Source organism: Nannospalax galili, unplaced genomic scaffold, assembly GCF_000622305.1.
Source record: "Nannospalax galili isolate Female #2095 unplaced genomic scaffold, S.galili_v1.0 scaffold169, whole genome shotgun sequence".
NCBI lineage: Eukaryota > Metazoa > Chordata > Mammalia > Rodentia > Spalacidae > Nannospalax > Nannospalax galili.
In genome coordinates this window covers 4,812,624-4,826,461 of record NW_008360327.1, presented here as the reverse complement: position 1 = coordinate 4,826,461, position 13,838 = coordinate 4,812,624, and the positions used below count along the sequence as shown (strand labels likewise).

Genomic DNA, 13,838 nt, shown 5'->3' with positions numbered 1-13,838 from the left:
ATATATATGACAAGTCCTCAAGTGCTGTAGGATATGACCATCCTGTAGGGTCTTGAATTTTTCCTGGCATACTGCCTGGGTGAAGGAGCATCACATTTATGACTGTTTTATAGTTTAGGCACTTAGATGCCTGGGACACAAAACAACAGCCCACCTGGCAGCATTTCACTATATGATAATAATGGAAGAGTGGTTCTCAGCCACATTTTTTTACAATGAACATGCAAGGCAGAACTCAGTTCTCATGAATTTTACATTTTGTTGAAGAAATACATTATAGAAAAAAATAGTTATGTGTTCAAAGTGAGAGTGAAAGTATGTTAAATGCATATAAACAGTAAACATGCAGCAGTATTAACGAGAACGTGATTTCTGACCCTTCCCCTTTCCCATCACTTCTGCATCTGTGTGCTATGCACCTTGTAAGCATCTCATTTCTGGTTTTCCCATACATTAGTTGTGTATAGACATTTATGAGCCAGTCTTTGCCTCTCTGATGTGAATTTAGTGAGGGTGGGGGCTGAGTATTGAGCTGTTTGCACCTCTAGATTGGACCAGAGGATCAACACATCTCATACTGTAAAATAATCTGTTGACTACATGATCCTGGAAAGGGAGCTTGTGCAGAAGAGATGTACGCCATGAATGATCACATCCAGTGCTCAGACCACCCGTTTCTCAGTTCTGTATGGCAGTCTTTTCACATTAAATTCTTTACTAGCTTTAGATTTTTCCTTTCAGGGTTTGGTTCTTCGATAATCTGGAAGTAGTCCATTAAGGAAGAAGATGAGAAAAAAGCTACGACATTCAGCTAGGATATGAAGACATGTCTCAAGCTAACAACAGACAGACAATCCAGAAAAGCTGTTTCGGTGTTTAGGAATCTTTGATTATTGTTTTTAAATCGTGGCATATTAATATACTGTATCAGTGTAAATTAAAATATGTATAGATAGAATGTGCAAATTTTCTTCACATATATAGAACAAAGAGTGAGAGTATCCCTCCTTGCCTTCCCCTTCTCTCATTCCTCATGACTAGAAGGTAAGTCATGTGTAAGGAAGAAGCCTTTAAGGAGGAGTTATGGGGCACAGAATCCATTCATGACTTTACCTTAGTGACTTGGGATAGTCCACTCTTTCCTCATCTTTAAGATGATGGGGTTCTACTAAATATTCTTCTAGGTAAACCTTATTACTACTGTACCTCATTTAGACTTTCCAACTGTTGTAGTGAATTTTAAAATAAGGCATGAATTTCAAGTATTTGCTTTTAAAGGGACACAATGTAGGATGGAAGATCTTGTCAATAAACTAAGAAAAACGGTTTGGGAAATGTGCAAGACTGTTCTCTGGGCCAAACAACCACCATCTTCAGGAGTTTAGCTTGCAAAAGATCATCACAGCTGGGCTTGTTGGCTGTTGATGTCCCCTTATAGAAGAAAGGATTGAGGCAATATCCAGTTGGCTGCTCCTCATAATCTGTAGTATGCAATTCTGCCCTAATTGCATGTGACCTTGGGAGAGGTTGGAGTGTATAGGCCTCTAGAAGACAAGAGGAAGGAGACTCTATGTGGCTATGGGGAAGCCATCATCCATGCTGGCTGCAGGAGCACCCACACTCCTGTAAATGACCCCTCATCTATGTTCTGTAAGTAAGCCCAGTAAACTCACTGGTTCCCCAGGGTGAACTTTGGTGGACTCATATCTTGGTTTGTGTTGGGACCTTTCCAGAGAAGGGAAGATATTGTTAACATCTCCTCCAGGGAAGGAATTTTAGCAATAGGCAACAAGTTTATTATTCTGGTTCTGATGACATCTGCCAGCCATATACCATGGGAAAGCCATGCTGATTTCTTGGAGTTACTTTCTCCTTTGAGTAAGTGTGGGAAATAGACCACATACTATTATCGTCTTCTGTGGGCTTGGATCTAGGATCCAGAACTCTGGGAGCATTAACAAATGGCCATCTGATTCAGAGAATGCTTGGTTTGCCTTGCTTTTGTGCCTTGATTTCTGATTCTATCGTCAGCTTATATGCCCTATGTTTTCCTAATTACTTTCCCACTAATAAGGATGCTCCAATTGAAAGCATAGTACAAGACCCATTGAAATGTCCCCAAAGAAGTCTTGCCTTGACAGTATTGGGGAAAGTTCATGCCAAATCAGAGCAGTCCTCTGAGACGCTTGAGGCAGTAAGCACCCTATCACCAGTCTCCTTTGGTTCACCAGGTGAAGAGATGGATGGGTGTCCTATGATAGAATTTAAACCAACAACTAACCCCAGGTAGGCAGGGGCTGATGTGGCAGGTGAGGGGACGCCCAGGCGCCCTAACACTCCCCTCGGCATGGGTCCAAGCATTCTCGAAGTTCCCATGATCTTCAATTATAAATTATGCTAGAAGTCCTCTCAAAATCCCAATTTTAACAGAGGCCTTGGAGAGCCCTGTTTACTCTCCTGAATCCTCACATTTCTCTTACTTTGTCTTATGACGTTGACCTGACCCTGAGGGGTTTCATCACTCAGTGGCCCTGGAAAGGCCTTTGCAGCCCCCAAACAAATTGTCAGGTTTAAAAGAGCACCATGCTTTGTCAGGAAGGAAGACATCCCACCTTGTTCATTCCTGCCACCCTGCAAAGGGAACTGTGCGTCAAAGTGCATTTGTCATCCTGCCAGCTCCTTCCCTTCATCAAGGGTCCGGTTCTCCGGAATCACAAGGAATGCACGCGAGTATGTGAATGCAAACAAGTAGCTTAACAAAAAATATAAATCCCTGGAAGTGAAATGTAATTACCAGGTTTAAAAAAAAAAAAAAAAAAAAAAAACACGAAAGAGAGCACCCAGTTAAAGAGCCTATCACGTCTCGCGTCTCTGCACGCACCCCCCCCCAACATTGCCCCTGTTGTGTCAGATAGTGGCAGTGTTGAGCCCGGGAACCCGCGCCCAGCCCGCGGCGGTCCCCACGGCCGCACAGTCTCTAAGGCTGACTCCGACTCGCTGGAGCCGCTGGGCCGCGAGGGCGCTGGGGAGCCGGAGGGGCGCGGGGGTGGCCAGGGGTCCCCGCTCCGCGTCCCCGAACTGTTCTCCTTCTCCCCCGCCAAGAGCCCTGCTGCCCGCAATTGACCGAGATTCACCGCGGGCGGGGGGTGGTCGCGGAGGTCGTCGGCTGCTCGCCAGCTCTGAGCCTTCCCGGGGCTCCGGCTGGGCAGCGGCGCGGGCTGGCGGGGCAGGCGGGGTGGGCGCCGGTGCCCCCTCGGAGGCCGATCGCGGGGTGGCAGTCCCCGGGTCCTCGGCCGCGCGGCCGCTCCGATCCTCCCCCTCCCCCGCGCACGCCCTCCCCCTTCCTTTCAGTAGGACTCCGGGACGCGGGAGAGGGCGCGGGAGGCAGGCACACCGGCCGACCCCAGTCCAGCGCTCGCCGGGGACGCGGGCGGGCGGCGAGGGGACGCGGAGGGGGCGCGGGGCGGGCGCGGCCATGGAGCGGTGGCGGCGGCTGCTGCACTAGCGACCGCGGGCGGGCGGACCTGCGGCGGCGGGGCCGGCGGGAGCGAACTGCACAGCTCAGCAAAAGCGCCCCAGCCTCGGCGCGCAGCCTCCTGCGAGCCCAGCCGGGCAACATTTTGTAAACCTCCCATCCATCCTTCGGAGCGCAGGGAAAAATAGAGCATTGTACGGAGAGACGGGGAGAGGGGTTTCTAGAGATGCAAGGATACATATGTAGAGATATGTATATGCATATTTGGGGCTCCTGCTAAAATTAGCCGGGCTCGCCGCGCGCCTGTGTGCGAGTGTGTGCGAGTGTGTGTGTGCGTGCGGGCGTGTGTGTGAATGTGATTACTCCAGGACTCCTCGGGCTCCGGAGACGCCATTTTCCCCCTTGATATCTCTCTCCATAAATCGGTGGCGCGGCGGAGGCGGCCGCGGCGGGCGGGAAGCGCGTGCGCCCGGGGGCCCCGGCGCCCCCCGAGCGAGGGTGGCCCGCCCCGCGCGTCGCCGTTTGACAGATGCTCAACGCCATGGAGTTGCCGCAGCAGCACCTTTGGGGGCTCAGACGAGCGACCGGAGAAGGAATCTGAGCGAGCGCCGGGGCCAGCGTAGCCGGAGCCGCCGGGACATGGGTGAGCGAGCGCGGCGACCTTGGCCCGGGAGTTCCGGGCGCCCAGCCTCCCTGGACGCTTCGGGCCCCGCGCTAGCCGGGCCGGGGGCGGTGTGTGTGCCCTGCATGCAAAAGTTCACATCGCCTTGCCGGGGCTTTGACTTTGCACCGGGCTGGAGGGGGAGACCGGGCCAAGGGGGCGGGATGCAGGTCCCCACGAGGCTGCGCGGGGATGGGCGCGATTCCGCCGGCTGGTGAGTCTGCAGCGATGCTGACTTAATTGGAGTAGCCCGTTGGTGGCGGCGATGGTGGAAGCATCGGGCTGGAGGGTTGGGAGCTTATTGAGTTTCGGCAAATCTGATCCCCTCCCCACCCCCTTCTTCTGCACCCTCCCTCGGTCCTGCCGCCGGCTGCTGAGGCTGCCGGGTTTGGCGTTGGTGGAGTGGACTCTGGAGAGGGAGGGGGTAGGGAAAGGGGTGGGAAGGCGGCAGGATATTTCCCCCCTCTCTTTGTAACTTGCAGGTTAAGTGGAGCTAGAGAGCTACATTGTAACCTAGTTGGATGGGGCGGGGGGGGGGTTGTTTAAATGTGTCTGAGTCTAACGTGTCGTTAATAGAAGAACAGGCAAGAAGTGGTCCAGCCGATGAAGGTTGGTGTGTGTTTGTGTTCTGGATGTGTTAAGTCTTTCCCCTCAAAAATCTTAACCAGAAGATTTGGGTCTTTTTTGTGTGCTCTCCGGGTTGGGGGTTGTGAAAAGGCAGGAATTCCCTTTAAAGCAGGCGAATGGCCTTTGAAAGCACGCATTGTGTGCGTTTGTACAGGAGCCCCGGGCTTGGGAATCAACGGCAGGCTTCCCCGTCGGTGGTTTCCACTGGGAAATCACTCCGGAAAGGAAGCCCCTCAGTATCGATTTATTGTTTTTGTCTTTCAAACCATTATCTCTTTGACCAAAATATGTCGGAGAAGTTCCCCAGAATCAAAGTCAGGTAAATTGAACTGAGCAGATCTTTAGCAAGATGGTGATAACGGGGGTGCTGCTTTTGGTGTCTGTTTGTGATGGAAGCATTGTTGGGTAATTGCAGTTTCCGATCGGTAGAGCATGCTGGTTCTAAAAAAATAAGTTACTGCCGAAATGCTGTCTTCCAGCTCCTCTCCCTTACACACTTCCATCCCCCTCCTCCCGACCTGCACCACTTACTACAGTCCTGAAATTGGATCCAGCTAGAGATATTTTCATTGGGGACCAGGAAAGTTGTGCTTTTGGAAGTAGGGATGAAGCTAGAGGTCCTGGGAGTGTGGAGGGGGTTGCTCTTACCCTCTGATGCTGCGCTTACTCTTTATGTGTCTTTGTGGGATTCTCAGCGTGTGCATCTGTCTGAAAGAACTGTTGAAGGAAGGATTTCCGATTCGTTTCCGTTTCAAATAAACTGCCCTGATAATCTCATGGTTGGTGTCTGATACTGGAAGGGCAATGTATGTGTGTCTTTAACTCTGCAGAAACTCTCCTCAAAGGAAGTCATTCTAGAATTCGACAGAAGCTACTTTTCCCTCCCTTCCCACCCCATAACTATCCACACCTTTTCCTGCTAAAGTTTGGTTGGAGTCCATGGTCTCCATGGAAATACTGAATTTACTTTTTTTTTTAAAATTACATTCCTTTCCCTTCTTTTTTCTTTCCTCTCAGCTTGCATTCTGCTTCACTTTTTGTCCTGTAGATTTGCACTGAAAAGTGGTTTCATAAAGCAGCTGTCACCAAAACTCTGGCAATTTGGGCCCATCCTCTAATGCAGGTAAATCTCATGTGTCCCATCCAAACTCGGCTATGTTTGCAAATCATGTGCTGTGGCAATGAGGGACTTGGAGAGGAAGGATGCTCTGTGCAGGCTACATCTGCAACTCTGGTGAGATCTCACCAAACCTAGGTGTCCAGGAAAGTGTCCCCTTCTATCACCAGTTAGAGGTAGATTTGCTGGCAACGGAAGGTAGTGCCAAGTAGCCAGAGGGAGGAGAAAGTTTGTAGCACTTTAAGATGCAGCCAGTTTACAATCCCAGATCCCTCCTTCCCCTTTCTCTTGATTTCTTTGCTTGCAGTGTTCTTAAACTCCTGGAAGGAGGCTGATCTCTTTGCTTGGAGTGGGATTTCCATTGAAGGTACTTCTGGTCTGTGCCCCACCTTCTAGCAAGTATGGTTGAACAGAGGTCATTTTCAAACTGCAGAAAATGTAGTCCCAGAAAACACTGAGGCCAGGTACTCAGGGTGCTGCCTGGCATATGATCCTCCTTTCCTATTTAAAAATTTAAAAAAATGAAAGAGTCCCAGTTTGAGGAAGTTGAACTGGAGTTGGAGCTGGGCCCTGAACTGGAGTGGAGCTGCTGTCTCTGTAGTAACCTGAGCTGAGCTGGGGTAGGAAGTGGGGATCCTGGGCAGTCAGGAGCCAGAGGGAAAGGGACTTGCCTTTCTGAACAGGAAAAATAAATGTATCACTGGAATAAGCAAACAGGAGGTGGGGGAAGGGATGGCTTGAAGGGAACATAAGGAGGAGCATCTAGGCAATGATGTTGCTTAGAAAGGGGGCCTCCTGAGCTTGGGAGAAAATACTAGTTGCCTTATATGCTCATGAAGAGCCAGGCAAGGAAAGGTTGTAATCTGATCTTTTGCATGTTAACATCAGAATGTTACATAGGAAGGCCTTGCTCAGAGGCCCAGTTCTAGATGTCCCACAGGGAAAACCAGGAAGTATCCCTGAGGGAAGCAAAGAGCTCCTGGTGCCAAGAGGTCCCCACTCGCAGAGAGCTACTTTGCAAAGTAGCTGACTGTAATGAAGGTTGGAGAGGAGGAAAGCAAAGCTTGGGATCTTTGTAGAATTTAGTTGAAAATGGTCCTCTGGGAGAGGTGGGTGGGGTTGCTGAATAAGAAATAAACAGGTAGACGCTCTCCTCTGGATTTCCTCTTCCTTTTCTGCTGCTATCTCAACTTTGAATTCCATTAGGAGCCAGATCAATACTTCTCTGGCACAAAATTGTCCATCTAGGAGAGGAGAGTTCTTGTAACGTGGCCATTCTTTTCAGCTGTATTAGTCTCTACTCAGAAGTTTCTGTAGTGTATGTGAGGAGAAGAGCAGAATTCACTTGGATTGGTAGAACATCCTCTCTGGGTTCCTGTGGAGACACTGAAACTTGGCTGGGCCTTGGCCTCCCAGAATGCCAGTTTCTCCCTTGGAGACGTGAAGCTTTAATTAAAACCAGAAAGCTATTGAAGACAGACCCAGCCAATGAAATTCTGTTTTCTGTGATGCTCAGGGATGAGAAATAAATAATTTTTTGCTGATGGCATTTCAAGTCGCTTCAGTTTTGCCCCTGCCAGACGAACTGGGTAAATTATTATTAACACATTAGCATTGTGCAAGGACTTGCAGAGCCGGAGCACTGAGTGGAAGGATGTGATGGACTTTGTTTAGAGAGCCGTGGTATGAAAGAACCGTAGCACGGTGGGGGCAAGGGCATAGGACGATGTTCTTGTCCTGGAGGGTTTATAGCATTGCATTAGAAGTGGCCTTGTAGAGTATTTGCTACATATCATTTTGCCTGTTTCCCAGGTTCCTGTGAGGAAGGGGACAAAATCCAATTTGGTGCCATATTAGGAAGTTGGGCCAGCTATAATAAAATACTTGAAGTAATATATAAGGGGAGAGGGATTTTATTTTTTAATGACAATTTTCAGAAGTGTCAGTTGAGGATCTTTTGGTTTTGATGTTTTTGACTCTAGTGAGGCAGCACATCATGGCAACAAATTAAACTAAACTAAACTAAGCTAAACTAAGTAAAACAAAAACATGGTAGAACAGAATCACTCACCTGGGGTTGGGATCGCAGCATCTTTGAGGGCACCCCCACCCCCTAATGAGCAAAAGACCTCCCATTAGACCCTACCTCTTCAATTCCTCCAGTTCCCAACAGTGGTACTCTGGAGCTCAAGCTTCTAACACATTGCCCTTTCAGGGGCACTCAATATCTAACTTTCCTTAAATGTTTGAGCCGGAATTGTGTAATGAATGTTACCAGCATGTGAATTGCTCTACATTTTTTTTTTAAAAGACAGGATTTCACTATGTAGCTTTTATTGGCACTCTCTATGTAGACCAGGCTGGCCTTGTACTCACAGAGATCCACCTGCCTCTGCTTCCCAAGTGCTGGGATTAAAGATGTATGCTACCACACTGGTATTCTGTAAACTCTTCATGAAACTGAACAGTCTTTGGCCAGCTCAGCCCTGATACATGCTGAAAGAAAGCACATGAAGATGGCCACCGGGTGTACAGTTTGAAGGTCTGAGGTTGATGCTTGCCCTCCTTGCTGTTTTGAGTTTGCTGTTCCATTTCCACTTGTCTCTTATTAGATTTAGGTGTTCCCTTAGAATACACCAAGTTGTGGTTAAATGACCTTTCATGATTTGGTTACGTTCATGGCGCTTAGAGTTCTCATCTACAAGTTTCATAGGTACAGGCAGAGCAACCTTCTTGTTCCAGTTGGAGTTTTGTCCCTTTAGAGGGTACTCTGTAAACAGAGGAGACCATTTCAATGGTCTTGGTTCAGAGAACTTCTGCTTCTCTGAGTAAATGATGCCAGTGTCTAGTGAACAATGCAAACAGCCCAGCTCTTAAGAGGAAGCAGCCAGCCCCTCCCAGGACCATGTGGGATGAAGGTAGACTATGATGCACAGGCACTTACAGGCTGAGCTGCTGAGCTGCCCTCAGGTGGGCAGGAGCCTTTCCAAGTACTGATGAGGGGGAGGGATAAGTAGTGAGCTTGGTCAGCTGGGAGAAATAGCCTCTTGATGTAACTTATCTTTTCCTACCAAAAATATTCCCTTTCATATATTCTTCTTAAAAATATCTTCATATCATACCCACCCCCTCAAATCTCCTAAGGGAGGAAGCCAGGGAAACATTTTATCTCCACTCAGAAAATGAGGCAGTGACTACACCAGGATGCCTGAAATAATACAAGTTAGTGGCTTAACTGGAGCCATGTGGCTTTGTAAGTGTGAACAGGCTCCCATCAGAAGTGACAAGATCTGCTCTGGATCATTCCTCATTACTTCCACAGTTAAATGACTCCTGCAAATTATGTAGCCTCTTTAAACCTCAGTGACCTAGTCAGTAAAATAGAGATGACGATACCTACATTCCCTGTGTCATAGGGGGTGTAAGGAATATGTCACATAATTTCTGCTGGTTACAGTTGGTAGTTTTACCCCATTACTGGGTACTCTCTAAATCTGAGGAAATATTTTTGATGCTCTTTGGGTTAAAAACCAGTAACTGGCAACTTCTGCTGTTTTAAGCAAATGATGCCAGTATACTGGGTGGGGACTCAGGGATATTTTCCATGTGGCCTCTTGAAAACCGGTGCTGGGATTGTTGTTGTTATGGCCCACTCTAAGATGAATCCCCACAAAGCCCTACATTCTAGTAATTCAACGTGTTCAACAGTATACATGTATATATGTAATCTTCTGATGAATCAGCTGAGCTATTCTACTCATGCTTGAATGAGTTGCATTATTAGGTGTCAACTATGCCATGTATATGAGGCTTGGAGTCTCATGGGACGTCCAGCTGAACTCAGGGAAGTGCTGGTGCTCAGGAAATGCTCTTTCAGCAAAGAATGAGGAGAACAGTGAAAAATGTGCAAAACTGTGTAGAAGAGAGGCAGTGGGAAAAGAAAGCGAGGAGGACGGGCTCCGTCAGAATACTAGGAGGTTGAGAAGTGATCTTTAGGACTATTTCTAATCTCTCTAAAGAAAAGAATAGGAATATTCCTGTGTTAGCAAATCCTGACTTTTTTAGAATCTGTAAAGTTCTTTACAGTCCTGTGGCTGCTGACTGTTTCATGTTCCTCTTCTTGCTTTCCCTTGTGATACCTGGTTGGACCTGTCTGTTCAGAACCTTCAGTAATTACCTTACAGTGTTTTCCAGTGAACCCCATTTGGAGCAACACACAGGCTGTCTACTCCCCTCGGTCTAGTTTTGTTGCTGACACTGAGCACTCTGACACCTGTCAACCTCAACACCTCAGCTCATTGGGGTGCTGCCTCCTCTCTGGAAGGTTCCCTGACTGGTTCTGTTTAACCAGAGCATCTGCTTGTTAGGGCAGCTGGTGTCAATGGTGCCCTGAGGATGCACTGGTTATTCTCCAGTTCCCAATGTCTCTCCTGGGCTTCCAGAGCACTTCTGGTTTGAAGTGGGGGCCTGGCACCCAGCCATGCTTTGCTACTTGTATTCCTTGCCTCTGCTAATCATGGGCCTTTACAGGAAGGTTGCAAGGTTGACCCTCTCAAAACCCTCTACCTATTTAGGATTGACTTCTGTCATGTGACTCCATCACAGAATTTTGTAGAGGTAGAATATTAAAGGTAAACGGTTTTAAATCATTGTAATGAAGTCACAGAAGGATCTCTCAGAATGAATAATAATTTGTTATGCAAATTTTTATATTTTTTGGCTATCTTTCAGAGAAAAAAGAAATCCCCCAAATCTCAGCTTTTCCTTCAAAGTCTAAGAGTTAATGATATTTTTACCACAGGGTGTCTTTTCGGCGACTGGTTCACTTGTTCATTCAATAATCAAACGCTTATTAAGTGCCTACTGGAGTCTCCTCATCACTTTAACTCACATAGCTCTTGACTTTCTCTGAAAATTCTGATTGCCTTTCCTGTTTGCCACACTCCTTTTGGCACCTAAATATTCCATCTTCTAGTGCTTCTCTTCAGTGACTGACTGACCCTCAGTGCAGTGGAGAAGAGGAAGGGAGGGCAAGCGGAGAAAGACACCCAGAAGGAAAATTCCAGAAGGAGGCTTGGGATCTGGGTTTCATACTGGGCTAGCCACATATTGGCGTATGATAAGAGACAAGTTCTTTTGATGTGCTACTCCTTAGCTTGACCCATTGTAGTGAAAAGGTAAAGATTGATAGGGGAATTCCCTTCTGAAATTCTGGGTCTCTATACCTATAAGTGATACAGGAATTTTAAAGTTTTTCTTTAAAGCTCAGAGCTCCTCAAACCCATGTAATGGCACCCCAACAACTGTCCAAACCAATCCCACTGAGAATTAATGTACTTAGCTCAGTGTTTGATGTGGTTGAAAGAGTTACAGAAGGGGAAGTTGGTGCCCTGGGGTAAAGTAAATCTGAAGCTCCCCATTAGAGAAGAACAGGCTTGTAGAAAAGGGGAGAGAGTTGGTGAGGTAAGTATGAAGCAAGACCATAAAAAGTAATGTGGAAGGAAGCAGAGGGTTAAATTATCCTCGCTGCTTTTGAAACCTGGCCCACTTTGGTGAAATCACTAAGTTGATCTAAAGGAGATTGTACAAAGTCAGCCCTGGAAAGCCCAGGATGTGGTCCCTGTGGGACTTTACCACTGTTTCCTGTGCCCACTAGGCATCTGGGATGTCTGCAGTGGCTGTATTTGGGTTCTGGGTGTCATTTCACCTTGTGGATCCTAAACGGCTTGAAGGTTAGGGCAGTCTATGCTTCTGACCATCTGCTCCATCCCCATAGGACTTGTCTGTCTGCCCTGCCACTGGGAGCACATGTTAAATAATGGCTATTGAGTTGCTTTGTGTGCACTGTGGGATCAGAAGAAATCCAAAGCCACAGTTCTCTGCACTATTGGATTGGGGTAAGGTCAGGAAAATGAGGCTTTTTCTTAAGGTACTGTAAAAGTTCCATGGATTTTCTTGATTATCTGGGAAAACACTAGTTGAATGCTTAGGAAAGGAAGCCTCTGCAGTCTGCTGAGATGCTGTGTTTACTTTCTCCCCAGGATCTTGCAAAGGATTTGGAATGAAATGGAAGAAAAAAAAGCAAGCAAATTGTGTAAATTATTATTGTTATTATTATTCATTGTTGTTTCTATCTGCCAATGATTCAGTCTGTCAGTGGAAAGGAGCTGCTTAGAGTTCCTTGAAACTTGGAGAGATGGAGAGCTGGCATCAGCTGAACTTGATGAGCACAACACAGTAGCCTGGGAATGCTTGTTGGAGCCTGTGGGACACCCATGTTCTTGTAGCAGAGCACTGAAATCTGGGTGGCAAGTTCTATTCGGTTGTTGCTAATTATGATTGCGACCTATTGTTATTTGAACAGTTATATCTTTGATTTATTATTTTTAAAAAGTGTTGATGACTAATCGTGGCTAAAAAAGGATGATTTGATGTGAAAGCTCAGTGGGCCTTCTTTCTGCTCATTACTCTGTCTTCTGGAATTCTATTACAATGAGGTTTTGATCCACAAATATTTATTAAGCTCTAAGCATTGCAGCTCGTATGAACCATTCTCTCAGGTGTCCTCAGAGGGAAAGGTCTGTTATAAGTCGCAGCCTTGGTTCTTAGAGAGTAGACAGTAAATTTGGGGAGATATGCTAACCTAAAATGAAAATCATCACTCTACAACTAATTTGGAACATTTTCCAAAGTGGAATTTTGTTATTTGTGTGATCCATGCTAAGGTATATTCAGGGAAGGCTTCAAGGAGGATGTGTTTGTTGGAGCAAGCTGATCAATGAGAGACTTTCTTAGAAGTAGAACAACTTTGATAGAAAGCAGAGGTGTGCTGAAGTGTGAATTTTGAATTACCTCAAGAAAATGAATGCTAATCATGAACAAGTGCTTCATGTGGCAAAAGCAGGGCAGCCCTGGGAGGAAGGTCCAGCTGATGCTAAATGTATAGCTAATGTATAGCTGATGCTAAACATTGACTACCCATAGGGAGCATCTTGCTGACTTGAGATTTTCTGTCCATGGTATGACTTAACAAAACCCAGGGACCTTTAAGACATACTCTGTCTGTTTAACCAGGGTCTTAATACAAATGCATCAACTTTTCAGCACTATGATTTAGAAAAATAAGTTGTCTGGGGCTGGAGAGATGGCTCAGCGGTTAAGAGTACTGACTGCTCTTGCAAGGGACCCGGTTCAATTTCCAGAACCCACATGGGGGCTAAGAACCATCTTTAGCTCCAGTTCCAGGGGAATCCGAAGCCCTCTTCTGACCTCCACGGCATTGCATAACACAGGTGCCCTCACATGCGTGCAGGCAATACACCCATACACATAAAATAAAAATAATAAATAAAATATTTAAAAAAGAAAAATTGTCAGTAAACAGTGTTACCAGACTCTGATAGGTGCTGGGGGACTACAAGGAACACAGAGAATGAAGTTTCTGCTCATGATTTGGGTGGAAGATGGCTTAAGATCTCATACAAAAGACTGGAGAACCTGTCAGACTAACTAAGCTCTGAACTAATTATTTGGAGTGGGAGCCCAGGGCCCCAGCAGAGGACAGGAAGATCAGAAAAGGCTTCAAGGACTGTCACATCCTGAACTAAGGGCTGGTCTTGGGTAGGTGCAGAGGCTGGAAGATTATCCACCTGGGAATGTGCAAGGAGAGAGATCAGTTCAACACAGCATCCTACAAGTGCCAGGCAACAAGATAGGTGGGATAGGTCTGTAAGAAACAAGTCAACAAAGCTCCAGATTCCCAGAGTTGAGCTGAAGAGCCAGGATCCGTTTTCTAGAGTAGGGAGCGCTGGCCTGAGTGGTAAGAGGGTGTGCTACTCAGAGTCTTCCACACCTACGACATTGGAACAACTCTGACTTCTGACTAGGCTACCCTATTCTTCATCTTGTCCAACACCAGTCTGCAATTCAAAAGAAGCATCTTTAGAACAAACAATAAA

At 46.8% G+C, this 13,838-nt stretch overlaps 1 protein-coding gene across 2 annotated transcripts in view; it reads left to right on the top strand.

The window, feature by feature from the left end:
- Positions 1-3,935: 3,935 nt before the first annotated feature.
- Positions 3,936-13,838, top strand: part of Setbp1 (SET binding protein 1) — a 400,094-nt gene continuing 390,191 nt past the window's right edge. For both annotated transcript variants that reach the window (XM_008825920.2, XM_029560082.1), the window contains exon 1: positions 3,936-4,118. The gene's annotated coding sequence lies outside the window, so the exon portion shown is untranslated. The remainder of the gene's footprint in view (positions 4,119-13,838) is intronic.